This window comes from Somniosus microcephalus, unplaced genomic scaffold (genome assembly GCF_052327205.1).
Source record: "Somniosus microcephalus isolate GS21.2 unplaced genomic scaffold, FLI_Smic_1.0 unresolved_chr5, whole genome shotgun sequence".
Lineage (NCBI taxonomy): Eukaryota > Metazoa > Chordata > Chondrichthyes > Squaliformes > Somniosidae > Somniosus > Somniosus microcephalus.
In genome coordinates this window covers 36,285,458-36,313,264 of record NW_028225183.1, presented here as the reverse complement: position 1 = coordinate 36,313,264, position 27,807 = coordinate 36,285,458, and the positions used below count along the sequence as shown (strand labels likewise).

At 46.5% G+C, this 27,807-nt stretch overlaps 1 pseudogene; it reads left to right on the top strand.

Annotated features, from left to right (window-relative positions):
• LOC147087895 (putative G protein-coupled receptor 139) lies at window positions 1-27,041 on the top strand (annotated as a pseudogene).
• Window positions 27,042-27,807: the final 766 nt, after the last annotated feature.

Below are 27,807 nucleotides of genomic sequence, written 5' to 3'. Positions count from 1 at the left end.
ATGGTTAGAGATGTAACATGTTTTAAGCAGTTGTAGAGGCAGGGAAAGTGGGAAGGGAGACGAGGAAGGACCTCTGGAAAATCTGTGCTAGTTTAGGTGGCATTACTGATTAAATGTAGCAAATAGAGATGACAGAATCATCAGCAGCCGCCTGGAAAATGGGAAAGGGTTTATAGTCTGAAATTGTAAAACTCAATGTTGAGTCTAGAAGGCTGTAAAGTGCCTAATCGAAAGATGAGGTTCTGTTCCTCGAGCTTACATCGAGCTTCATTGGAACAGTGTAAGAGGCCGAGGACAGAGAGGCCAGAGTGGGAGTGGAGCGGATAATTACAGTGACAGGTGACCAGAAGCTTGGGGTCACCCTTACGGACTGAACGGAGGTGTTCAACAAAGCAATCGCCAAATCTGTGTTTGGTCTCCCCAATGTAGAGGGGACCGCATCGGGAGCGGCGAATGTAGTATAATAAATTGCAAGAAGTACAAATAAATCGCTGTTTCACCTGGAAGGGGTGTTTGAGGCCATGGACAATGGGAATGGAGGAGGTAAAAGGGCATGTGTTTCATCTCCTGTGCTTGCACGGGAAGGTGCCGGGTGAAGAGGAAGGTGTGTTGGGGGTGGTAGAGGCATGGACAAGGATGCCACGGAGGGAGCGGTCCTTTTGCAAAGCTGAAAGGTGAGGTGAGGGGAAGAAGCCTTTGGTAATGGGATCACGTTGGCGGTGGCTCAAATGGCATCGGATGATCCGTTCAATGTGGAGATTGGTGGGATGAAAGTTTAGGACAAGGGGATGCCTATCGTGGTTCCAGGAAGGAGGGGAAAGGGTGAAGGCAGAAGTGCGGGAAATGGAATGGACACGGACAAGGGCCGTGTCAACCATGTTTGATGGGATTCTTCAGTTGTGGAAAAATGAAGACACATCAGAAGCACTGGTATGGCAGTTGGCATCATCAGAACAGATGCGACGGAGATGGAAAATCTGCTAGACTGGATAAGAGTCCTTACAGGAAGCGGGGTGGGTGGGAGTGTAGTCCAGGTAAATGTGGGAGTCAGTGGGCTTGTAGTGGATGGTTGTCGATAGCCTATAGCCAGAAATGGAGATAGAGAAGTCAAGGAAGGGAAGGGAAGAGTCGGAGATGGACCATGTGATGGTGATGGAAGGGTGGAAATTCGAAGACAACTGAAAGAAATTTCCTAGTTTAGGGCTCGAGCAGGAAGTGGCAGCGATACATTCATCAATGAACTGGAAAAACAGGTGAGGGAGGGGACCTGAGTAGGAATGCAACAAAGAAATTACCACATCCCCACGAAAAGGCAGGCATAGCTAGGGCCATGCGGTTTCCCATAGCAACACCTATAATTTGGAGGAAGTGATTGTAGTCAGAGGAGAAGATGTTCAACGTGAGATCAGGTTCAGCCAGACGGAGGAGGGTTGCAGTGGATTGGGATACTTTCGGCATCTGTTCAACGAAGAACCGGAGCGCTGTCAGGCCGTCCTGGTGGGGGATGGATGTGTAGAGGGGTTGGACGTACATAGTGAAAAATAGACGATTGGGGCCAGGAAACAGGAAACTGTTAATGTGGCAGAGACTGTCGGAAGAGTCGCCTGTGTAGGTGGGAGGAGACTGGACAAGGGGAGAAATAATTGCATCGATATACAAATAAATCAGTTCCATGAGGCAAGAAGAGGCTGAAAAGATATGGCTACCAGGGCATTACTGTTTGAGGATATTGGGAAGGAGGTAAAAGAGTGCTATGCGGGGTTGGGGGACTATGAGGTTGGAGGCCATCGAGGGAAGATCTCCACGATGTGTTGAGATCAGTGACAGTCTTGGAAACAATAGCTTGATGTTTGGTAGTGTGGTCATGTTCCTGGGGGACGTAGGAGGAGGTGTTGGTGAGTTGGAGTTTAGCATGCTCACGATATGAAGGGACAGACAGACATAGAAACAGACAGGCAGACAGAGAAGCAGTCAGAGCCGGACAATGAGAGGGAGGCCAGACAAATATATATATAAAGATAGAGACAGCCTGACAGAAAGTGCCAGAGGCATACATGCATACCGAGGCAGGCAATGACAGAACATGCAGAGCATGACAGACAGAAAAGATATACAGAGATAGACATACCGAGGCAAATAGTGTCATACTCAGGCAGACAGAGACAGACAGAGACTGACACAGCGGGCCAGAGCCAACAGAGACAGACAGGCAGACAGTGAGAGCTAGAAAGACTTGGAGACACTAAGGCTGGAAGAGAGACAGACAAGCATAGGCAGATATACAGAGACAAAGAGAGAAAGATCGTCAGACTGACAGAGCTGGACAGAAGTAGACAGAGAGATATATACAGTCAGACAAAGACAGATAGACAAGACAGGGACAAAGACAGATAGAGACACAGTCACCAACAGAAATTGACAAATAGACAGAGAGAGACAGAGAAATGAAAGAGAGAGTCAGAGGGAGTTAAAGACAGCCAGAGAGAGCCAGTGAGGGCCAGGGAGGGTCAGCAGATGGGTATCAGACGGGAAGGAGACGAGCAGTAGGCTGGCAGCAGACGGGCAGCAGACGGGCAGAGGACGGATAGAAGACAGAGAAAGAGACAAACACAGAGACAGGCAGTCATAGATAGTCAGCCAGTGACAGACAGAAAGAGACCGACATACAAACAAAAGTATTTGGACGTAGGGATTGAAAAAGTCAGAGACAAGCAACGACAGTGGGACAGAAACAGAGACATAGAGAGACAGAGACACAGAGACAAGGACAAAGAGACGGAGACAGAGTGCCAGAGAGTCAGAGACAGAGTGCCAGAGAGTCAGAGACAGAGAGAGAGAGAGAAAGAGGGACAGAGACAGAGAGAGAGAGGGAGAGAGGGAGAGAAAGAGAGAGAGAGAGAGACAGAATGAGACAGAAACATCTGCTCTGTTAGAGAGGAATTTGTGCACGAATCGCAAAGGTGGCTATACAGGTACAACAAGGAATTAGTAAAGCTAATAGCGTGTTATCGTTTATTGCCAGGGGACTTAAATAGAAAAGTAGGGAGGTGACGTATCCCTTATAGATTGCATTGATGAGACCAGTTTTGGAGTACTGTGTACAGTATTGGTTTCATTATTTAAGGAAGGATGTAAATGTGTTGGATGAAGTTCAGAGAAAGTTTACTAGACTAATACCTGGAATGTGTGGGTTGTGTTTTGAGGAAAGTTTGGACATGCTAGCTTTGTATCTGCTGGAGTTTAAAGGACTAAGACGTGATTTGATTGAAACATATAAGATCCTGACGGGCCTGGGCAGGGTTGATGTTGAGAGGATGTTTCCTGTTGTGGGAAAATCTAGAAGTAGTGGTCAGTGTTTAACAATAAGTGTGTTGTGAGTCTTTGGAACTCTCTTCCTCAGAGGGCAGTGGAAGCAGAGTCTTTGAATATTTTTAAGGCAGACTTGGTAAGCAAGGGGTGAAAAATTATCGGGAGTTGGCAGGAATGTGTAGTAATCAGATTTAGCCATGATCTTATTGAATGGTGGAGCAGGGTCTAAATTCTGAGTGGCCTAATCCTGTTCCTAATTCGTATGTTCGTATGTACGAGACAGAAAGACAATGAGACAGAGACAGACTTACAGCCAGACAGGTAGAGATAGACAGAAAGGGACAGGCAGACAGAGACAGACTTACAGACAGAGACAAACAGACAGAGACAGACGGACAGGGACAGAAAGAAGAGACAGACAGACATTGAGATAGACAGAGAGATATACAGACAGACAGACATAGCGACACGCTGAGTTGGAGTCAGACAGAGGCAAACAAAGAGACAGACAGAGCATTAAGGACAAAGGCAAACATAGAAATAGAAGATAGAAGCAGGAGTAGGCCAATCGGCATCTCGAGCCTGCTCCGCCATTCAATGACATCATAGCTGATCATCCAAACTCAGTACCCGGTCCCTGCATTCTACCCATACCCCTTGATCCCTTCAGCATTAAGAAATATATCCTACTCCTTCTTCAGTATATTTAATGTATTGGCCTATAATGCCTTCTTTGGCAGAGAATTCCACAGGTTCACCACTATCTGAGTGAAGAAATTCCTTCTCATTTCTGTCCTAAATGGCCTACCACTTATCCTTAGAATGTGACCCCTGGTTCTGTACTCCCCGACCATCGGGAAAATCCATCCTGCATCTAGTCTGTCCTGTTCTGTCAGAATTTTATAAGTTTCAATGAGATTCCCTCTCATTCTTCCAAACTCCAGCGAGTACAAGCCCAATCGACCCAATCTCTCCTCATACGTCATTTCTGCCATCCCAGGTATCAGCCTGGTGAATCTTCGCTGAACTCCCTCCATGGCAAGAACATCCTTCCTCAGATAAGGCGACCAAAACTGCACACAATACTCAAGATGTGGTCTCAGCAAGGCCCTGTACTACTGCTGCAAGACATCCTTGTTCCTGCACTCAAACCCTCTCGATACGAAGGCCAACGTGCCATTTGCCTTCTTAACCATCTGCTGCACCTGCATGCTTACCTTCAGCGACTGCTGCACAAGGACACCCAGGTCTCGTTGCACTTCTCCTTCTCCCAATCTATTGCCAGTCAGATAATAGTCTGCCTTCTTCTTTTTGCCACCAAAGTGGATAACCTCACATTTATCCACGTCACATTGCATCTGCCATGCTTTTGTCCAATCACCCAACCTGTCCAAATCATCCTGGAGTTGCTCGGCATCCTCCTCACAGCACACACGCCCACCCAGCTTTGTGTCATCTGCAAATTTGAAGATATTACATCTAGTTCCCTTGTCCAGATCATTAATATATATTGTTAATAGCTAGGGTCCAAGGACCGATCCCTGCGCTACCCCTCTAGTCACTGCCTGCCTCTCGGAAAAAGACCCGTTTATTCCAACTCTTTGCTTTCTGTCTGCCAACCTGTTCTCTCTCCAAGTCAATACCTTGCCCCAATCCCATTTGCCTTAACTTTAGAGACAGAAGCAGACAGAGACAGAAACAACACAGAGACAATCATATAAATAGAGTCAAAAAGAAAAAACACAGAGGACATAGACTAACAGAGAGAGACAGAAAAACACAGACAGGTGGAGAAATAGAGACAGACAGAGACAAAGAGAGAGACAGAGGCAGAGGACAGAAAGAGACAGAGAGACAGAGACAGACAGAGGGAGAATGACAGATAGAGACAGACAGAGGGACAGACAGAGACAGGCAGGCAGATGCAGGCAGACATAGATAATCATGCTGAATGTGACTGAGATCAACACGCAGAGACAGACATCCAGTGACAGAGTCAGACAGAAGGACGCAGACAGACAGGTTGATGCAGAATGAGACTGAGGCGGACAGATGGGGACACTCAGAAATACAGACATGAAGAGACTGACAGGCAAAAGGAGACTATGAAAAAAGACAGAGAAAGAGAGACACAGATAGATACAGGTACGCAAACCGAAACAGGCAGGGAGAGAGAGAGAGCAGTTAGACATGGACAGACGTACAGTGACATACAGAGAGAAAGAGGCAGAGGTAGAGGACTAGATAACGAGATTGAAATACAGATTCAAAGAGACACAGCTGTACAGAGAGACTATACAAGACAGAGACAGACAGACTAAATCAGACAGACACAAATCACACAGACGGAGAAAGAAAGACAGAGACAGGCAAACTGTGCTCGACAGACAGAGGCAAACATACAAACAAGACATACAAAGACAGACATACAGAGCCCGACATATAGAGTCAGAGACATGGAGACAGACAGCCGGAGACCGGCATCCTGAGGCAGAGAAAGAAGGAGACAGAGAAGGATGGACGGAGAGATACAGAAACAGATGGACAGAGAGAGAGGGAGAGAGAGGGAGAATGTGAGGACAGAGAGAGACTGACAGAGGGAGAGAGAGAGAGAGACATAGAGAGAGAGTGACAGAGGGAGAGAGAGACAGACAGCGAGATATACAGAAATAGAGAGACAGGGGCCGACAGAAACAGAGAAACAAACCTCGACGGAGACAGAAAGACAGAGACAACGTCAGACAGAGGAACAAACAGGTAAATCTGTTGTCATCAATGTATATGTAAGAGCTGGTACCATCTCTGCCGCTGCAAGATTTAACGGGAGGCATTAGAAAAGGAATAAATGAGGGCTAGGATAGATCCTTGGGAGTCATCCCAGGGAATGGTGCTGCGGAGGGCGTGCGAGGGGGAGAGTAGCCATTGCTGGTAATTCTTTGACTCCCATCAGAGAGTTAAAGGTGGAAGCAAGCAAAGGGATCTCCCACCAAGATGGCAATGCCAGATGAATGAAGAGGCGACGGGTTGGAGGAGTGGACGGAGTGTCTGGAGCTGGTAAAGGTCTGATTGAGGCTTTGAGGGCCAGGTGGGTTAAGGCAGGTGAAGAGGGGAGCGATATTATGGTGGCGGAAGAAGGGCCAGATATGATGGAGAGGATATGAGTTAGTATTGTCATGTCAGGTACGAATAGGGATCAGAGGTCAAAAACGTCATAAGCAGCCTGAGATAACAGCGAGAAAGGGGGATGGAACCGGTGACCTGAATATGGAGTTTGTGTTGGAGCCAAAGATAAAGGCTTCGGTATTTCCAATGTTTAATTGGAGCAAATAGCAGCTCCTGCAAAAGAGTTGCAGTCTGATAATACAGAGATAGTGGAGGGTGGAGAGAGATGATTGAGAGCTGGAGCTGGGTGTTGTCAGTAGACATGTGGAGTAGTGGAGGGTGGCGAGAGATGCTGGAGAGCTGGAGCTGGGTGTGGTCAGCAGACATGTGGAGTAGTGGAGTGTGGAGAGAGGCGGTGGAGAGATGGAGCTGGGTGTTGTCAACAGACATGTGCAGTAGTGGAGTGTGGAGAGAGGCGGTGGAGAGATGGAGCTGGGTGTTGTCAACAAACATGTGCAGTAGTGGAGTGTGGAGAGAGATGGCGGAGAGCTGGAACTGGGTTATGTCAGCAGACATGTGGTTTAGTGGAGGGTGGAGAGAGATTGTGGAGAGCTGGAGCTGGGTGTGGTCAGCAGACATGTGGAGTACTGGAGTGTGGAGAGAGATGGTGGAGAGCTGGAGCTGGATGTGGTCAGCAGACTGTGATGTAGTGGAGGGTGGAGGGAGCTGGTGGAGAGCTGGAGCTGGGTGATGTCAGCAGACATGTGGAGTAGTGGAGGGTGGAGAGAGAAGGTGGAGAGCTGGAGCTGGGTGTTGTCAGCAGACATGTGGATTAGTGGAGGGTGGAGAGAGACGTTGGAGAGATGGAGCTGGGTGTTGTCAGCAGACATGTGGAGTACTGGAGTGTGGAGAGAGATGGTGGAGAGCTGGAGCTCGGTGTTGTCAACAGACATGTGGAGTAGTGGAGGGTGGAGGGAGATGGTGGAGAGCTGGAGCTGGGTGTTGTCAGCAGACATGTGGAATAATGGAGGGTGGAGAGAGATGGTGGAGAGCTGGAGCTGGGTGTTGTCAGCAAACATGTGGAGTAGTGGAGGGTGGAGAGAAATGGTGGAGAGCTGGAGCTGGGTGTTGTCCGCAGACATGTGGAGTAGTGGAGGGTGGAGAGAGATGGTGGAGAGCTGGAGCTGGGTGTTATCAGCAGACATGTGGAGTAGTGGAGGGTGGAGAGAGCTGGTGTAGAGATGGAGCTGGGTGTTGTCAGCAGACATGTGGAAGCTGACCCCATGTCTGTAGGTGATGTCACAAAGGGCAGCATGTAGAGTATGAAGAGGAAGGACAAGAATGGACAGTTCAGAGACTCGGGAGTGAACGGTGCTGGTGAGGGAAGAGGCCATTGCTGGAGATGCTCTGGCTACGATCAGATCGATAAGACTGGAACCAGGTGAGGGCTGTCCCAACAAAAAGGCCAGTATCAGGGGTGTGGAGAGATCAAGGTTGGGTTTAGTGCAGGGATGGAGGAGGGGTGGAGCTGGCGAGGGTTGAGGGACATGGAGGGATAAAACCCAAGGTTAACACTTTTAAATTTAATGCTTTTGGCAGACTGAGAGACAATGAGGCTCAGTGAGGACGAAGGTGATAGGCGAGTCAGACTTGAGGAGGGCTAGATATGGACAGCAGAGTTTAGGATCGGTTGACATTATTGGAAGGTCGAGGTTGGGTGGGGGGCCAGGAGCGAACTGACAGAATGGTGTCAGGAGTTGGCACATTTCTAATGTTATTGGAACCGTTGACCAATGTAGAATAAACCGGTACACAACTGCAGCAAAATAGCAGAGAGAGGAACGTCAGTGAAGCACGTTCAGTGTCCGTCCCCTCATATCACCCACATTATTTTCTGGGCTCCTGTCCTGAAGCATGGCCTTTAACTGTCCCTGTGTCAGAGAAAGCAACATATTTCAACTGGGAATCTGCAGATACAGAGTGAAACGTGGCTGTTTCTGTACCTTGACTCAATGTACACGTTAGAGGCATCGGTAAAAGGTATAACTCAATTGGCAGGAGCGAACATGGTCAATACAAATACAGGAAAACGGAAAACGAAGCCAGTCATTATTGTTGGATCGGTCCTGTATGAGCCCAGATTTCAGCCTTATTCCCGAGAGAGGTCTGATTAAGATAATGTCCTGGACGTTGGGATGTTTGCGTGTTATTCAACACATTATTTACATCAGTGTCAATGGCCCTGATGTAATGTGTTTGTTCAACTGACTGTAACTAATAGCATTGATCAGGGGTATAACCTGACAGTGTCAGTGGAGATTTATCCCCTGTATAAATCAGGGCCCAATGGGATGTACCAGCTCAGAGTGCCTGCCGGATCTGTGGGTTCCAATCCAACAGAAGTCGCTGCTTCTCCCAGAAATGGGCTTACCAGTAATCTTCCAGATAGAACGCATTTACTATCCTATAATTTCAGCCGTTGGAGTTACTGGTAAGCGTTTATCTCAGGGGTCAATGCTGTAAATCGGGGTTGACTGTGCTGCAGTGCTTGGTAATGCTTTACTCGGTGAAAGTTTTCCACAGCCACCTGTCCTGTTCCAGCAGTTGAATTATGGGATGTCCTCAGTCTCTGCTCTTGTTGTCTTGAAGGAGTTTTATTATATCAGTAATGATCGTTGTGGATCCAACCCTGGTATTGTTACTGGATCATTTTCCGTACTGCATGTACTGGAATCAGGTTAATCAGGAGTCTAGGATCAGGGCGGGTATCAGACCATCAGGAGCTGTTGTCAGATTGATGTATTGAATCAGGTTAATCAAGCGTCTGGGCTCAGGGCGGGTATCAGACCATCAGGAGCTGTTGTCAGATTGATGTATTGAATGTGGTTAATCAAGAGTCTGGTTCCGTGAGCGGGTATCAGATCATCAGGAGCTTTTGTCAGATAAACGTATTGAATCAGGTTAATCAAGAGTCTGGTCTCAGAGCGGGTATCAGACCATCAGGAGCTCTTGTCAGATTGTTGTATTGAATCAGGTAAATCAGGAGTCTGGGCTCAGGGCGGGTATCAGACCATCAGGAGCTGTTGTCAGATTGATGTATTGAATCAGATTTTTCAGGAGTTTGGGCTCTGGGCGTGTATCAGATTATCAGGGGCTGTTGTCAGATTGATGTATTGAAGCAGGTTAATCAGGAGTCTGAGCTCATGGAGTGAATCAAACCATCAGGTGCTGTTGTCAGATTGATGTATCGAATCATGTTAATCAGGTGTCTGGGCTCAGGGAGGGTGTAAGCCAATCAGGAGCTGTTGTCAGATTGATGTAGTGAAACAGGTTAATCAGGAGTCTGGGCTCAGGGCGGGTATCAGGCCATCAAGAACTGTTGAAAAATTGATGTATTGAATCAGATTAATCAGGTGTCTGGGCTCAGGGCGGGTATCAGACCATTAGGATCTGCTGTGCGATTGATTTATTGAATCAAGTTAATCAGGAGTCTGGGCTCAGGGCGGGAAGCAGACCATCAGGAGCTGTTGTCAGTTTGATGTATTGAATCAGGTTAGTTTGGAGTCTGGGCTCAGAGCTGGTATCCGACCATCAGGAGCTGTGGTCATATTGACGAATTGAATCATGTTCATTAGGAGTTTGTTTTCAGGCCGTGTATCCGACCATCAGGAGCTGCTGTCAGTTTGATGTATTGAATCAGGTTAATTTGGAGTCTGGGCTCAGGGCGTGTATCAGACCATGAGGAGCTGTTGTCAGATTGATGTATTTAATCAGGTTAATCAGGAGTCTGGCGTGGGCCTGCTCCTGGGCCTGGCCAAGAAAGCCATTATCAGTCCTGGCAGCGGGCGAGCGAGGGCGTCGTCCGACCGGATTGCCTCCCCCTCTTCCGTGGCCATGTTCGCGCCCGGGTGGCCCTAGAGATGGAGCACGCGGTGTCCGCCGGCATGCTCGAGCTTTTTCGTGACCGGTGGGCGCCGCGGGGACTGGAGTGCATAATTAATCTGGACAACCAAATTTTGATTTGATTGGTGGAGGGCTGTTTAAAAGGGTTATTGGTTATTTGTGAACTTGTTGTTTTTTTTTTTGTTCGAATGAAAAGAGAGGAGTCTGGGCTCAGGGCGGGTATCAGGCCATGAGGAGCTGTTGTCAGATTGATGTATTGAATCAGGTTAATCAGGAGTCTGGGCTCAGGATGGGTATCTGACCATCAGGAGTTTTGTCAGATTGATGTATTGAATCAGGTTAATTTGTAGTCTGGGCTCAGGGCGGGTATCAGATAATGAGGAGCTGCTGTCAGATTGATGTATTGATTCAGGTTAATCAGGAGTCTGTTTTCAGGGTGGGTATCCGACCATCAGGAACTGTTGTAATATTGACCAATTGAATCCGGTTAATCAGGAGTCTGGGCTCAGGGCTGGTAGCAGACCATGAGAAGCTTTTGTAAGATTGATGTACTGAATCAGGTTAATCAGGAGTCTGGGCTCAGAGCGGGTATCAGACCATCAGCAGCTGTTGTCAGATTGATGTATCGAATCAAGTTAATCGGGAGTCTGGACTCAGGGCAGGTATCGGTACATCAAGAACTGTTGAATAATTGATGTATTGAATCAGGTTAATCAGGAGTCTGGGCTCAGGGCGGGAAGCAGACCATCAGGAGCTGTTGTCAGATTGATGTATTGAATCAGGTTAGTTTGGAGTCTGGGCTCAGAGCGGGTATCAGACCATTAGGATCTGCTGTGCGTTTGATTTATTGAATCACGTTAATCATCGGTCTGGGCTCAGGGCGGGTATTCAACCATCTGGAGCTGTTGTCACATTGATGTGTTGAATCCGGTTAATCTGGAGTCTGGGCTCAGGGCGGGTATCAGACCATCAGGAGCTGTTGTCAGGTTGATATCTTGAATCAGGTTAATCAGGAGTCAGGGCTCAGGTCGGGTATCAGACCATTAGGAGCTGTTGTCTGGTTGATATATTGAATCATGTTAATCAGGATTCTGGGCTCAGGTCGGGTATCAGACCATCAGGAGCTGTTGTTAGATTGATGTATTGAATTAGGTTAATCAGGTGTCTGGGCTCAGGGCGTGTATCAGACCATCAGGAGCTGTTGTCAGATTAATGTATTGACTCAGGTTAATCAGGAGTCTGGGCTCAGGGCGGGTATCAGACCATCAGGAGCTGTTGTCAGATTGACGTATTGAATCAGGTTAATCAGGAGTCTGGGCTCAGGGCGGGTAGCAGACCATCAGGAGCAGTTGTCAGATTGATGTATTGAATCAGGTTAATCAGGAGTCTGGGCTCAGGGCGGGTATCAGACCATCAGGAGCTGTTGTCAGATTGATGTATTGAATCAGGTTTATCTGGAGTCTGGGCTCAGGGCGGGTATCAGTCCATCAGGATCTGCTGTCAGATTGATTCATTGAATTAAGTTAACCATGAGTCTGGGCACAGGGCGAGTATCAGACCATCAGGAGCTGTTGTCATATATTGACGAATTGAATCATGTTCATCAGGAGTCTGTTTTCAGGGCGTGTATCGAATCAAGTTAATCGGGAGTCTGGGCTCAGGGCGGGTATCAGACCATGAGGAGCTGTTGCCATATTGATGTATTGCATCAGGTTAATCATGCGGCTGGGCTCAGGGCTGGTATCAGACCATCAGGAGCTGTTGTCAGATTGATGTATTGAATCAGGTTAATCAGGAGTTTGTGATCCGGGCGGGTATCAGATAATGAGGATCTGTTGTCAGATTGATGTGTTGAATCAGGTTAATCAGCAATCTGGGCTCAGGGCGGATATCAGACCATCAGGATCTTTTGTCAGAATGTCGTATTGAATCAGTTTAATCAGGTGTCTGGACTCAGGGCGTGTATCACACCATCAAGAGCTGTTGACACATTTATGTATTGAATCAGATAAATCAGGAGTCAAGGCTCAGAGCGGCGATCAGTCCATGAGGAGCTGTTGTCAGATTGATGTATTGAATCAGGCTTATCTGGAGTCTGAACTCAGGGCGGGTATCAGACCATCAGGAGCTGTTGTCAGATTGATGTGTTGAATCAGGTTAATTAGGAGTCTAGGCTCAGGGCGGGTATCTGACCATGAGGAGCTGTTGTCAGATTGATGTATCGAATCAAGTTAATCCGGAGTCTGGACTCAGGGCGGGTATCGGTACATCAAGAATTGTTGAATAATTGATGTATTGAATCAGATTAATCAGGTATCTGGGCTCAGGGTGGGTATCAGACCATGAGGAGCTGTTGTCAGATTGATGTATTGAATCAGGTTAATCAGGAGTCTGGGCTCAGGGCCGGAAGCAGACCATCAGGAGCTGTTGTCAGATTGATGTACTGAATCAGGTTAGTTTGGAGTCTGGGCTCAGAGCGGGTATCAGACCATTAGGATCTGCTGTGCGATTGATTTATTGAATCAAGTTAATCATCGGTCTGGTCTCAGGGCGGGTATTAGACCATCAGGAGCTGTTGTCAGTTTGATGTATTGAATCAGGTTAGTTTGGAGTCTGGGCTCAGGGCGGGTATCAGACCATGAGGAGCTGTTGTCATATTGATGAATTGAATCATGTTCATCAGGAGTCTCTTTTCAGGCCATGTATCCGACCATCAGGAGCTGCTGTCAGTTTGATGTATTGAATCAGGTTAATTTGGAGTCTGGGCTCAGGGCAAGTATCCAACCATCAGGAACTGTTGCAATATTGACCAATTGAATCAGGTTAATTAGGAGTCAGGGCTCAGGTCGGGTATCAGACCATTAGGAGCTGTTGTCAGATTGATATCTTGAATCAGGTTAATCAGGAGTCAGGTCTCACTTCGGGTATCAGACCATTAGGAGCTGTTGTCTGGTTGATATACTAAATCATGTTAATCAGGATTCTGGGCTCAGGTCGGGTATCAGACCATCAGGAGATGTTGCCAGGTTGAAGTATTGAATCAGGTCAATCAGGAGTCTGGGCTCAAGTCGGGTATTCAACCATCTGGAGCATTTGTCAGATTGATGTATTGAATCAGGTTAATCAGGAGTGTGGGCTCAGGGCGGGTATCAGACCATCAGGAGCTGTTGTCAGATTGATGTATTGAATCAGGTTTATCTGGAGTCTGCGCTCAGGGCGGGTATCAGACCATCAGGACCTGCTGTCAGATTGATTCATTGAATTAATTTAATCATGAGTCTGGGCACAGGGCGAGTATCAGACCATCAGGAGCTGTTGTCATATTGATGAATTGAATCATGTTCATCAGGAGTCTGTTTTCAGGGCGTGTATCGAATCAAGTTAATCGGGAGTCTGGGCTCAGGGCGGGTATCAGACCATGAGGAGCTGTTGTCATATTGATGTATTGCATCAGGTTAATCATGAGGCTGGGCTCAGGGCGGGTATCAGACCATCAGGAGCTGTTGTCAGATTGATGTATTGAATCAGGTAAATCAGGAGTCTGGGCTCAGGGCGTGTATCCGACCATCAGGAGCTGTTGTCAGATTGATGTATTGAATCAGGTTAAGCAGGAGTCTGGGCTCAGTGCGTGTATCCGACCATCAGGAGCTGTTGTCAGGTTGATGTATTGAATCAGGTTAATCGGGAGTCTGGGCTCAGGGCGGGTATCAGACCCTCAAGAGCTGATATCAGATTGATGTACTGAATCAGGTTAATCATGAGGCTGGGCTCAGGGCGGGTATCAGTCCATCAGGAGCTGTTGTCAGATTGATATATTGTAATCAGGTAAATCAGGAGTCTGGGCTCAGGTCGGGTAGCAGACCATCAGGAGCTGTTGTCATATTGACCAATTGAATCATGTTAATCAGGGACTGTTTTCAGGGCGGGTATTCGACCATTTGGAGATGTTGTCAGATCGATTTATTGAATCAGGTTAATCAGGAGTCTGGGGTCAGGGTGGGCCGAGAGCAAATAATAAAAATGACAACAGAGAATGTCATAGACTTAGGTAGCAGTGGGGAATTTAAAAACCACAGCGTGTCAGGAAGAGGCAGAAGGTATGGAGTAAAAGGTAAAGTAATAAAAAGGGCAAAAGCAGGAACTAAGTGTCACAAAACATCTTTGAGAGTTCTCTATCTGAATGCTCGTAGCATTCGTAACAAAATAGACGAGTTAATGGCACAAATAACTACATATGGGTATGATCTTGTGGCCATTACAGAAACATGTCTGCAGGGTCACAATGCCTGGGAATTAAACATACCATGTTATTTAGCGATCAGGAAGGGCAGGCAGGAAGAAAGCGGAGGTGGGGTGGCTATGTTAATAAAGGAAGGAATCACTGTAATACAGAGAAATGATATTGGGTCAAAAGATCAGGATAATGAAACAGTTTGGCTGGAGGTAAGGAATAATAAGGGGAAAAAACAATAGTGGGCGTAGTCTATAGGCCTCCGAACAGTGGCAACTATGTTGGACGGTGTATCAATCAGGAAATAGTTGAGGCTTGTAGTAAGGGAACATCTATAATTATGGGGGATTTCAACTATCATATTAATTGGACAAATCAAATTGGGCAGGGCTGCCTTGCGGATGAATTCATTGAGTGTATTAGGAATGGGTTTCTTGAGCAGTATGTAACTGAACCGACCAGGGGGGAAGCAACCTTAGATCTGGTCCTGTGTAACGAGACAGGATTAATTTAAAATGTCCTCGTAAAGGATCCCCTTGGAATGAGTGACTATAACATGGTTGAATTCCATATTCACTTAGAGGGTGAGAAGGTTAGATCTCAAACAAGCGTGCTAAGCTTGAATAAAGGAGACTATGAAGGTATGAGAGCGGAATTGAGTAGAGTGGATTGGGAAAATAGATTAAAGGGTAAGACGATACAAGACCAGTGGTGTACATTTAAGGAGTTATTTTGCAACTTCCAAAAATTATATATTCCACTGAGAAGAAAAGGGTGTAAAAGAAAAGACAGCCATCCGTGGCTAAGTAAAGAAATTAAGGATAGTATTCGACTAAAAACAAGGGCATATAATGTAGCCAAATCTAGTGGGAGGAGAGAGGATTGGGAAAATTTTAAACGACAGCAAAAAATAACAAAAAGATTGATTAAGAAAGGGAAGATAGATTATGAAAGTAAATTAGCAAAAAATATAAAAACAGATAGTAAGAGTTTTTATAGTTACATCAAAAGAAAAAGGGTGGCTAAAGTAAATGTTGGTCCCTTAGAGGGTGAGACCTGGAAATTAATGGTGGGAAATATGGAGATGGCAAAAACACAATGAATATTTTATATCAGTCTTTACAGTAGAAGACACTAAGAATATCCCAACACTGGACAAACAGGGGGCTAAAGGGGGGAGGAGCTAAACACGATCAAAATCACTAAGGAAGTGGTACTCGGTAAAATAATGGGACTCAAGGCGAATAAATCACCTGGACCTGATGGCTTACATGCTAGGGTCTTGAGGGAAGTGGCGGTAGGGATTGTGGATGCATTGGTAATAATTTTCCAAAACTCCCTAGACTCGGCAATGGTCCCGGCAGACTGGAAAACTGCTAATGTAACACCCATATTTAAAAAGGGCAGTAGACAGAAGGCTGAAAACTATAGACCGGTTAGCCTAACATCTGTGGTAGGTAAAATTTTGGAGTCCATTATTAAGGAGACAGTAACGGGACATTTGGATAATCATAATTTAATAGGACAAAGTCAGCATGGTTTTATGAAGGGGAAGTCATGTTTGACAAATTTGCTGGAGTTCTTTGAGGAAGTAACATATAGGGTGGACAAAGGGGAACCAGTGGACGTAGTGTATTTTGACTTCGAAAAGGCATTTGACAAGGTGCCACACAAAAGATTATTGCTCGTTAAAAAATCACGGGATTGGTGGTAATATTCTGGCATGGATAGAGGATTGGCTATCTAACAGAAGGCAGAGAGTTGGGATAAATGGTTCATTCTCAGACTGGTAATCAGTAACTAGTGGTGTTCCACAGGAGTCAGTGCTGGGTCCCCAACACTTTATAATCTATATTACCGGTTTGGAGGAGGGGACAGAGTGTAACATATCAAAGTTTGCAGATGATACTAAGATGGGAGGGAAAGTAGTGAGTGAGGAGGACATAAAAAACCTGCAAGGGGACATAGATAGGCTAAGTAAGTGGGCAGAGATTTGGCAGATGGAATACAATACTGGAAAGTGTGAGGTTATGCAATTTGGCAGGAATAATCGTAGAGCAAGTTATTATCTTAATGGCAAGAAACTGGAAAATACTGAAGTACAAAGGGATCTGGGGGTCCTGGTGCACGAAACTCAAAAGGTTAGCATGCAGGTGCAGCAAGTGATTAAGAAGAACAATGGAATGTTGGCTTTCATTGCTAGTGGGATAGAATATAAAAATAGGGAGGTATTGCTTCAGTTGTACAAGTTATTGGTGAGATCGCACATGGAATACTGCGTACAGTTTAGGTGTCCATACTTAAGAAAGGACATACTTGCTCTCGAGTCAGTAAAAAGAAGATTCACTCGCTTAATCCCGGGGATGAGGGGATGGACATATGAGGAGAGGTTGAGTAGATTGGGACTCTGCTCATTGGAGTTCAGAAGAATGAGAGGCGATCTTATTGAAACATATAAGATTGTGAAGGGGTTGGATCGGGTGGATGCGGGTAGGATGTTCCCGATGATGGGTGAAACTAGAACTAGGGGGCATAGTCTTAGAATAAGGGCTGCTCTTTCAAAACTGGGATCAGGAGGAACTACTTCACTCAGAGGGTGGTAGGTCCATGGAGTATGCTGCCCCAAAAGGCTGTAGAAGCTACATCATTACATAAATTTAAAACAGAAATAGACAGTTTCCTAGAAATAAAGGGAATTACGGGTTACGGGGAGCGGGCAGGAATTTGGACATGAGTCTAGGTCCGGATCGGTCATGGCCCTGTGGGTTGCGGAGCGGGCCCAGGGGCCGTGTAGCCTGATCCTGCTCCTATTTCGTGTGTCTAATTCTGTTAGATTCAGGAGATGGTTCTGTGATAGTGGATTGGCGTTAGGATCAGATCAGCCATGTTCTTATTGAATGGCGGAGCAGGCTCGAGGGGCCGATTGGCCTACTCCTGCTCCTATTTCTTATGTTCTTATGTTCTTATACCATTAGGAGCTGTTGTCAGATTGATATATTGAATCAGGTTAATCAGGAGTCTGGGCTTAGGGCGGGTATCAGACCATGAGGAGCTTTTGTCAGATTGATGTATTGAATCAGTTTAATCAGGAGTCTGGGCTTAGGGCGGGTATCAGACCATCAGGAGCTGTTGTCAGTATGATGTATTGAATCAGGTTATTTTGGAGTGTGGGCTCAGGGCGGGTATCAGACCATCAGGAGCTGTTGTCAGATTGATGTATTGAATCAGGTTAATCGGGAGTCTGGGCTCAGGTCGGGTATCAGACCATTAAGAGCTGTTGACAGCTTGATGTATTGAATCAGATTAATCCGGAGTCTGGGTTCAGGGCGGGTATCAGAGAATCAGGAGCTGTTTTCAGATTGATGTATTGGAATCAGGTTAATCAGGAGTGTGGACTCAGGGCAGGTATCAGACCATCAGGAGCTGTTGTCAGATTGATGTATTGAATCAAGTTAATCAGGAGTCTGGTCTTAGGGTGGGCATCAGGCCATTAGGGGATGTTGTCAGATTGACGTATTGAATCAGGTTTCCGGGCTCAGGGCGTGTATCAGACCATGCGCCAAAGCAGAAGCCCGACCAGTTCGGGCAGGGAGCAGCAGCGGAGAGCAGCAGAGGCCCGGCTTAAAAACCGGCGCCAAAGCAGAAGCCCGACCAGTTCGGGCAGGGAGCAGCAGCGGAGAGCAGCAGAGGCCCGGCTTAAAAACCGGCGCCAAAGCAGAAGCGTACCAAATCAACATCAGAGGAGAGAGGTAAAAAATAATCAGAGTGTGACGTCACCAGGGAGCACGTAAGTGATTGGTTGGTGAGTATTTCTCTCTTTTCAGTACAAGCTTGAATTCTGTGGTGTTAAATTTCTCGGGATTAAGGTGTAGTGGGGACAGTTGGTAAATAAAGCGCCCTAGAGTATACCTGTAACTGGGGTATTGAATTAATTTTTAAATTAATTAAAGGAGTAAGTCATGGCAGGAGAGCTCAGACCCGTGTTCTGCTCCTCTTGCTCCATGTGGGAAATCAGGGACGCTGCCAGTGTCCCTGACGACCATGTGTGCGGGAAATGCATCCAGCTGCAGCTACTTGTAGACCGCATTGCGGCGCTCGAGCTGCGGGTGGATGGGTTGTGGAGCATGCGCGATGCTGAGAGGCTCGTGGATACCACGTTTAGCGAGTTGTGCACGCCTCAGGGTAGGGCAGCACAGGGAGTGACCATCAGGCGGAGCAACAAAGGCAGGCAGGTAGTGCAGGGAACCCCTGCGGACATCCCCCTTTCAAACAGGTATACCGCTTTGGATACTGTTGAGGGGGATGACTCACCAGGGGAAGGCAGCAGCAGCCAACTTCCTGGCACTGGGGGTGCTCCTGCTGCCCAGGAGGGGGGGAAAAAGAGTGGGAGAGCAATAGTGGTAGGGGATTCTATAGTAAGGGGAACAGATAGGCGTTTCTGTGGCCGCAAACGTGACTCCAGGATGGTTTGTTGCCTCCCTGGTGCCAGGGTCAAGGATGTCACTGAGCGGCTGCAGGGCATTCTGGAGGGGGAGGGTGAACAGCCAGTGGTCGTGGTCCACATTGGTACCAACGACATAGGTAAAAAGAGGGATGAGGTCCTGCATCAAGAATTTAGGGAGCTAGGTAACAGATTAAAGGGCAGGACCTCAAAGGGTGTAATCTCTGGATTACTCCCAGTGCCACGTGCTAGTAAGTATAGGAATGGGAGGATAGAGCAGATGAATGCGTGGCTAAAGAGTTGGTGTAGGGGGGAGGGTTTTACTTTCCTGGATCACTGGGCCTGCTTCTGGGAAAGGTGGGACTTGTACAAGTCGGACGGGTTGCACCTGAACCAGAGCGGGACAAATATCCTTGCGGGGAGGTTTGCTAGCACTGTCGGGGGAGGTTTAAACTAACTTGGCAGGGGGATGGGATACAGAGGGGAGCTGAAATAGGGGAGGATGTGCTGCCAATTATGGAGGAAAAAACAAGTCAGCTTGGTAGACAGGGCAAATATATAAGGGCAAGGCTGGATGGCATCTATTTTAATGCAAGGAGTCTTGCAAATAAGGTGGATGAACTGAAGGTGTTGATAAACACATGGGAGTATGATATTGTTGCTATCACGGAGACATGGTTGAGGGAGGGGCAAGACTGGCAGCTCAATATTCCGGGGTACAGAATCTTCAGGCGAGACAGAGGGGGAGGTATAAGAGGAGGGGGTGTCGCAATATTAATTAAGGAGTCAATTACTGCACTAAGGAGGGATGATATATTAGCAGGGTCCTCTAATGAGGCCATATGGGTGGAGCTTAAAAACAAAAAGGGGGCAAGCACTTTGCTGGGAGTGTACTATAGGCCTCCAAACAGTCAGGGGGAGATAGAGGAACAGATATGTAGGCAAATCTCAGAGAAATGTGCAAATAATAGGGTAATAATAATGGGGGATTTCAACTTCCCCAATATTAACTGGGATAGTCAAAGTGTGAAAGGCTCAGAGGGTGTAGAATTCTTAAAGTGCATCCAGGAGAGCTTTTTGAGCCAGCATGTAGAAAGTCCTACAAGAGAGGGGGCGGTACTGGACCTAATTCTAGGGAATGTGGCCGGCCAAGTGGAAAAAGTGCTAGTAGGTGAGCACTTTGGTGATAGTGACCATAATATGGTAAGATTTAAGGTGGTCATGGAAAAGGACAGGGATGGGCCGGAAATAAAGGTTCTAAATTGGGGGAAGGCCGATTTTAATAGGATAAGGCAGGATCTGGCCAAAATGGACTGGGATCAGCTACTTGTAGGAAAATCCGCATCGGAGCAATGGGAGGCTTTCAGAAGGGAGATGGAGATCATACAAGGGCAACATGTTCCCATAAAGGTCAAGAGTGGTTCCAAAAACCACAGGGAACCGTGGATGTCAGGGGATATACGGGAATGGATTAGGAAAAAAAGGAGGGCTTTTGGTAGATACAAAAGGCTAAAGACGGAGGAAGCCCTAGAGGAGTACAAAAAGTGCAGGGGGATACTTAAAAAAGAAATTAGGAGATCAAGGAGGGGCCATGAAATAACACTGGCGAGCAAAATAAAGGAAAATCCGAAGATGTTTTATAAGTATATTAAGGGTAAAAGGATAACTAGGGAAAAAATAGGGCCCATTAGGGACAAAAGTGGCAATCTGTGTGTGGAGCCGGAAGATGTAGGAGGGGTTCTAAATGAATTTTTTGCATCTGTTTTCACTATGGAGAAGGACGATGTAGACATAGAAATAGGGCGGGGGGACTGTGATATGCTCGAACATATTAACATCGAGAGGGAGGAGGTATTGGCGGTTTTAGCTGGCCTAAAAATGGATAAATCCCCAGGCCCGGATGAAATGTACCCCAGGCTGCTGTGTGAGGCAAAGGAGGAGATTGCGGGGGCTCTAACACATATATTCATGACCTCTCTGGCCACAGGGGACGTGCCAGAGGACTGGAGAACCGCTAATGTAGTACCATTATTCAAGAAGGGTAGTAGGGAAAAACCGGGGAACTACAGGCCAGTGAGCCTAACATCAGTGGTAGGAAAATTACTGGAAAAAATCCTGAGGGACAAAATTTGTCTCCACTTGGAGAGGCAAGGATTAATCAGGGATAGTCAACATGGCTTTGTCAAGGGAAGATCATGTCTGACTAATTTGATTGAATTTTTTGAGGGGGTGACTAGGTGTGTGGATGAGGGTAACGCAGTGGATGTGGTATACATGGATTTCAGTAAGGCCTTCGATAAAGTCCCGCACAGGAGACTGGTCAAGAAGGTAAGAGCCCATGGAATCCAGGGTGCCTTGGCACATTGGATACAAAACTGGCTTAGTGGCAGAAGGCAGAGGGTGATGGTCGAAGGTTGTTTTTGTGACTGGAAACCTGTGGCCAGTGGGGTACCACAGGGATCGGTGCTGGGTCTCTTGCTGTTTGTGGTCTACATTAATGACTTGGATATGAATGTAAAGGGTATGATCAGTAAATTCGCGGATGATACTAAAATTGGTAGGGTGGTAAATAGCGAGGAGGGTAGCCTCAGTCTGCAGAACGATATAGATGGGTTGGTCAGATGGGCGGAACAGTGGCAAATGGAATTTAACCCGGAAAAGTGCGAGGTGATGCACTTTGGGGGGTCTAACAAGGCAAGGGAATACACAATGAAGGGAAAGACCCTAGGCAAGACGGAGGGTCAGAGGGATCTGGGTGTGCAGGTACACAGATCCCTGAAGGCGGCGGAACAGGTGGATAAGGTGGTAAAAAAGGCATATGGGATACTTGCCTTCATTAGCCGAGGCATAGAATATAAGAGCAAGGAGGTTATGATGGAGCTGTATAAAACACTGGTTAGGCCACAGCTGGAATACTGTGTGCAGTTCTGGTCGCCACACTACAGGAAAGATGTGATCGCGTTAGAGAGGGTGCAGAGGAGGTTCACCAGGATGTTACCAGGGCTGGAGCGCTTCAGCTATGAAGAGAGACTGGGCAGATTGGGTTTGTTTTCCTTGGAGCAGAGGAGGCTGAGGGGGGACATGATTGAGGTGTACAAAATTGTGAGGGGCATAGATAGGATGGATGCTGAGGAGCTTTTCCCCTTAGTAGAGGGGTCAATAACTAGGGGGCATAGATTCAAGGTAAAGGGCGGGAGGTTTAGAGGGGATTTGAGAAAGAACTTTTTCACCCAGAGGGTGGTTGGAGTCTGGAACTCACTGCCTGAAAGGGTTGTGGAGGCAGAAACCCTCACAACATTTAAGAAGCATTTGGATGAGCATTTGAAATGCCATAGCATACAAGGCTACGGGCCAAATGCTGGAATATGGGATTAGATTAGACAGGGCTTGATGGCCGGCATGGACACGATGGGCCGAAGGGCCTCTATCCGTGCTGTATTACTCTATGACTCTATGACTCTATGAGGAGCTGTTGCCACATTGATGTATTGAATCAGGTTAATCAGGAGTCTGGGCTCAGGGCGGGTATCAGACCATGAGGGGCTATTGTCAGATTGATGTATTGAATCAGGTTAATCAGGTGTCTGGGCTCAGGGCGGGTATCATAGCATCAGGAGCTGTTGTCAGATTGATGTATTGAATCAGGTTAATAAGGAGTCTGGGATCAGGGCGGGCATCAGGCCATCAGGCGATGTTGTCTGATTGATGTATTGAATCAAGTTATTCAGTTGTTTTAGCTCAGGGTGGATATCAGACCATCAGGAGATGTTGTTAGATTGAGGTATTGAATCAGGTTAATCAGAAGTCTGGGCTGAGGGCGGGTGCCAGACCATCAGGAGTTGTTGTCAGATTGATGTATTGAATCAGGTTAATCAGGATTCTGCGCTCATGGCGGGTATCAGGACATCTGGAGCTGTAGTTAGATTGATATATTGAATCAGGTTGATCAGGAGCCTGGGCTCAGGGCGGGTATCAGACGATCAGGAGCTGTTGTCATATTGATGTATTGAACCACGTTAATCAGGAGCCTGGGCTGAGGGCGTTTATCAGAACATCAGGAGCTGCTGTCAGATTGATGTATTGAATCAGTTTCATCACCTGCTGCACCTGCATGCTTACCTTCAGCGACTGGTGTACAAGAACACCCAGGTCTCTTTGCACTTCCCTTTCTCCCAATCAATTACCGCTCAAATTATAATCTGCCTTCCTGTTTTTGCCACCAAAGTGGATAACCTCACATTTATCCACATTATAGTGCATTTGCCATGTTTCTGCCCAAGCACCCAACCTGTCCAAATCGTGCTGGAGTTTCACGACATCCTCCTCAACGCATTACCTCCCACCCAGCTTTGTGTCGTCTGCAAATTTGGAGATAATACATCCAATTCCCTCGTCCAGATCATTAATATATATTGTGAACAGCTGGGGTCCTAGGACCGATCCTTGCGGTACCCCACTAGTCACTGCCTGCCACTCGGAAAACGACCCGTTTATTCCAACTCTTTGCTTTCTGTCCGCCAACCAGTTCTCTATCGAAGTTAATACCTTGCCCCCAATCCCATGTGCCTTAATTTTGCACGCTAATCTCTTATGCGGGACCTTATCGAAAGCCTTCTGGATGTCCAAATACACCACATCCACTGGTTCTTCCTTATCTATTTTACAAGTTACATCCTCAAAAAATTCCAGTGGATTAGTCAAGCATGATTTACCTTTTGTAAATCCATGTTGACTTTGTCCAATCCAGTCACTGCTTTCCAAGTGCTCTGCTATTACATCTTTTATAATGGACTCTAGCATTTTCCCCACTACCGATGTCAAGCTTACCGGTCTATAATTCCCCGCCTTTTCTCTACCACCTTTTTTGAAGTGGGGTAACATTAGCTACCCGCCAATCCATGGGTACCGTTCCAGAGTCTATCGAGTTCTGGAAGATGACCAGCAATGCATCTACCATTTCTAGGGCCACTTCCTTAATTACCCTGGGATGTAGATTATCAGGCCCTGGGGATTTATCGGCTATCAGTCCCATCAATTTTCCTAACACCATTACCCTACAAATACGGATTTATTTGAGTTCCACACTTCCATCAGCCCCTATGTTCCCCGGCATCTCTGGGAGGTTATTTGTATCCTCCTTTGTGAAGACAGAACCAAAATATGTATTTAGTTGGTCTGCCATTTCTTTGTTCCCTTTTATAAATTACCCCGATTCTGACTGCAAGGGACCTACGCTTGACTTCACCAATCATTTTCTCTTCACATATCTATAAAAGCTTTTGCAGTCAGTTTTTATGTTCTCTGCAAGCTTTCTCTCATATTCTTTTTTCCCTTTCTTAATTAATCCCTTTGTCCTCCTTTGTTGAATCCTAAACTGCTCCCAATCCTCAGGATTATTGCTTTTTCTGGCCAATTTATATGCCCTCTCCTTGTAACTTATGCTATCCCTAATTTTCCTTGTTAGCCACTGTTGGGTCACCTTTTTTGTTTTATTTTTATGCCAAACTGGGATGAACAAATTCTGTAGTTCATCCATTCCGTCTTTGAATGATTGCCATTGCCTATCCACCGTCAACCCTTTGAGTGCCATTCCCCAATCAATCCTGCCCAACTCGCTCCTCAGACCATCATAGTTTCCTTTATTTAAATTGAGGACTCTAGTCTCCGAGTCAACTACTTCATTCTCCATCTTAATGAAGAATTCGATCATATTATGATCGCTCCGACCCAAGGGGCCTCTTAAAACAAGATTGCTAATTAATCCTTTCTCGTTACATAATACCCAGTCTTAGATGTCCTGATCTCTGGTTGGTTCCTTGACATATTGGTCCAGGAAACCATCCCGTAAACACTCCAGGAATTCCTCCTCCACAGTATTGTTACTCATTTGATTGGCCCAATCTATATGTAGATTAAAGTCACCCATGGTGACTGCTGTGCCATTATTGCACGCTTCTTCAATTTCTCTTTTAATGCCATCCCCAACCTCCGCCTTACTGTTTGGTGGTCTATAAACCACTCCCACTAACGCTTTTTTCCGCTTAGTATTTCTCAATTCTGCCCATACAGATTCCACCTCATCAGAGCTAATATCCTTCATTACAATTGTGTTAATCCCTTCTTTAACAAGTAAAGCTACCCCACCTCCCTATCCTTTTTGCCTATCTTTCCTGAATATCGAATACCCCTGGATGTTGAGTTCCCAGTGCTGGCCTTCCTTGAGCCACGTTTCCGTAATCCCAAACAAATCGTATTTGTTTACTTCTATTTGCGCAGCCAATTCATCCACCTTATTACAAATGCTCCTCGCATTAAGACACAAAGCCTTCAGGCTTGTTTTTTTAACGATTTTAGTCCTATTACTATTATTATTTACTGTGGCCATGTTTGATTTAAACCGTTGGCCACTTTGATGATTCACATGGCAGTGGTAGCGATTTTTCATATGGTCACCAGCCCCACCCCCAACAGCGACCATTTTGATGATATCACCTGCTGGCGGTGGTGGCCATTTTTCATATGGTCACCGGCCCCAGTCCCACAACTGCAGCCATTTTGATGAAATCACTTCCTGGCGGTGGTGGCCATTTTTCCTACGGTCACCAGCCCGACCCCCACAATGAGGCCATTTTGATGATATCACCTCCTGGCAGTGGTGGCCATTTTTCATATGGTCACCAGCCTCATCCCCACAACAGTGGCCACTTTGATGATATCACCTCCTGGCAGCGGTGGCCATTTTTCATATGGGCACAAGCCCCACCCCCACAACAGCGACCATTTTGATGAAATCGTTTCCTGGCAGTGGTGGCCATTTTTCATATGGTCACCAGCCCCACCCCCAACAGCGACCATTTTGATGAAATCACCTGCTGGCTGTGGTGGCCATTTTTCATATGGTCACCAGCCCCACCCCCACAACAGCGAAATTTTTGATGATATCACCTCCTGCCAGCAGTGGCCATTTTTCATATGGTCACCAGCCCCACCCCCACAACTCTGGCCATTTTGATGATGGCACTTCCTGGCGGTGGTGGCCATTTTTGATGCAGCAACAAAGCTGTAAATATCAGCCCAGATCCTTTCAAACTTCTTACTTGTCTCCAGGTCTGATCAATCATTTCTCTGCTTCCTCTTCTCTCTCTTACAGTTAATATGGTGGCGATTGTGATCCTGTCCCGAGGGAAGTGCGGTCTCTCCAAATGTATCACTCGCTACCTGGTGGGAATGGCAGCGGCCGATCTCCTGGTCATCATCTCCGATCCCTTATTGAGGTGGACTGCTCTGATGTATTTCCCAGGTTCATTCCTCTTCATTACTCCCGTGTGTAGTCTCATTGTCTTCCTGGTGTATGCAAGCACAGAGGTTTCTGTCTGGCTCACAGTCGCTTTCACCTTTGATCGGTTTGTGGTCATTTGTTGTGAAAAACTGAAAACAAAATATTGCACCGAGAAAACGGCGGCTGTAATTATCGGGACAGTGAGTGTGCTGGGCTTTTTGGAGTCTGTCCCCTGGTACTTTATACATAAACCTTACTTTATGAATGATAATGTTCCCTGGTATTGTATCGCTAAACCAAGCTTCTTTACTTCCCCCGCATGGGCCGCATTTGACTTGTTTCACCGAATTTTAACCCCTTGTGTCCCGTTCTTTCTGATTTTGCTGCTCAATATCCTGACGGTCAGACGTATTTTAGTGTCCAGCAGAGTCCGCAGGGGACTCCGGGGCAGCAGCGATGGAAAGAATCGCAAGGACCCAGAGATGGAGAACCGAAAGAAATCCATCGTTTTACTCTCCAGTATAACCGGCAGTTTTATACTGTTATGGGTGACACAGATTTGCTTTAACATTTATTCGCGAATTACAGATATTCGGTCTTATTCCTCCGTCAATCACCCTTTTGTTATCACAAAACACACAGCAGGAATGCTTCAGCTTCACAGTTCCTGCACCAACACGTGTATTTATGCTGTGATCCAGACTAAATTCAGAGAGGAGCTGAAGAACGCGGTGAAATACCCATTCAATCTAATAGTTAAATTAGTTAAATCATAGAAAGAGCTGAAGAGTTTGCAGCACTAGAACTGCAGCCCAATTCATCCCCCATCTCCTGCACTCCCCGCTGGACAGACAGTACATTTGACATTAGCAGCACTGAGTCCTGAGATGATCTTATACCTCATTTTGATGTCAGATTTCATTGAAAATCCGACCTATTGAGGCGGGTCATATTTGCACACGACACATGAGTTGTTTCTCCAAAGGGCATCGTTAAATTGCTCAGCTGGACTTCAATTGAAAAAGCTGCTGTTAATCCGCTGACAGAATGACAGAGGAAGGCAGCGAAAATATCAAAAGCGATAGACAGTAGCTGAATAGCAAAAAGAAGCAGAAGTAAAGAAAGAAATAAGAAGGTAAAGAGGCACAATAACGTTACAAGATAATAAATACACAAAGAAGCAGAGATTGAAGCATGAGGAGTCAGAAAAAGACAGAGACATCCATGAATAGAAAATGGATAGAGAAAGAGGCAGAAAGTGAGAGAAAGAGAGAAAAAAAGAAGGAAAGAATGAAAGAAAAAAGGAACGAAGGAAAGAAGGAAAGAAAGAAAGCTAGCTGCCTTGAATCTAAATATTGGAATGCCCACCCTACACTTCTCTGCATCTCTACCACTCTCTGCTTCTTAAATCACTGTGGCTACAAGAGCAGGCCAGAGGCTGGGAATTCTGCAGCGAGTGTCTGACCTCCTGACTCCCACAAAGACTTTCCTCCATCTACAAGGCACAAGTCAGGAGTGTGATGGAATACTCTCCACTTGCCT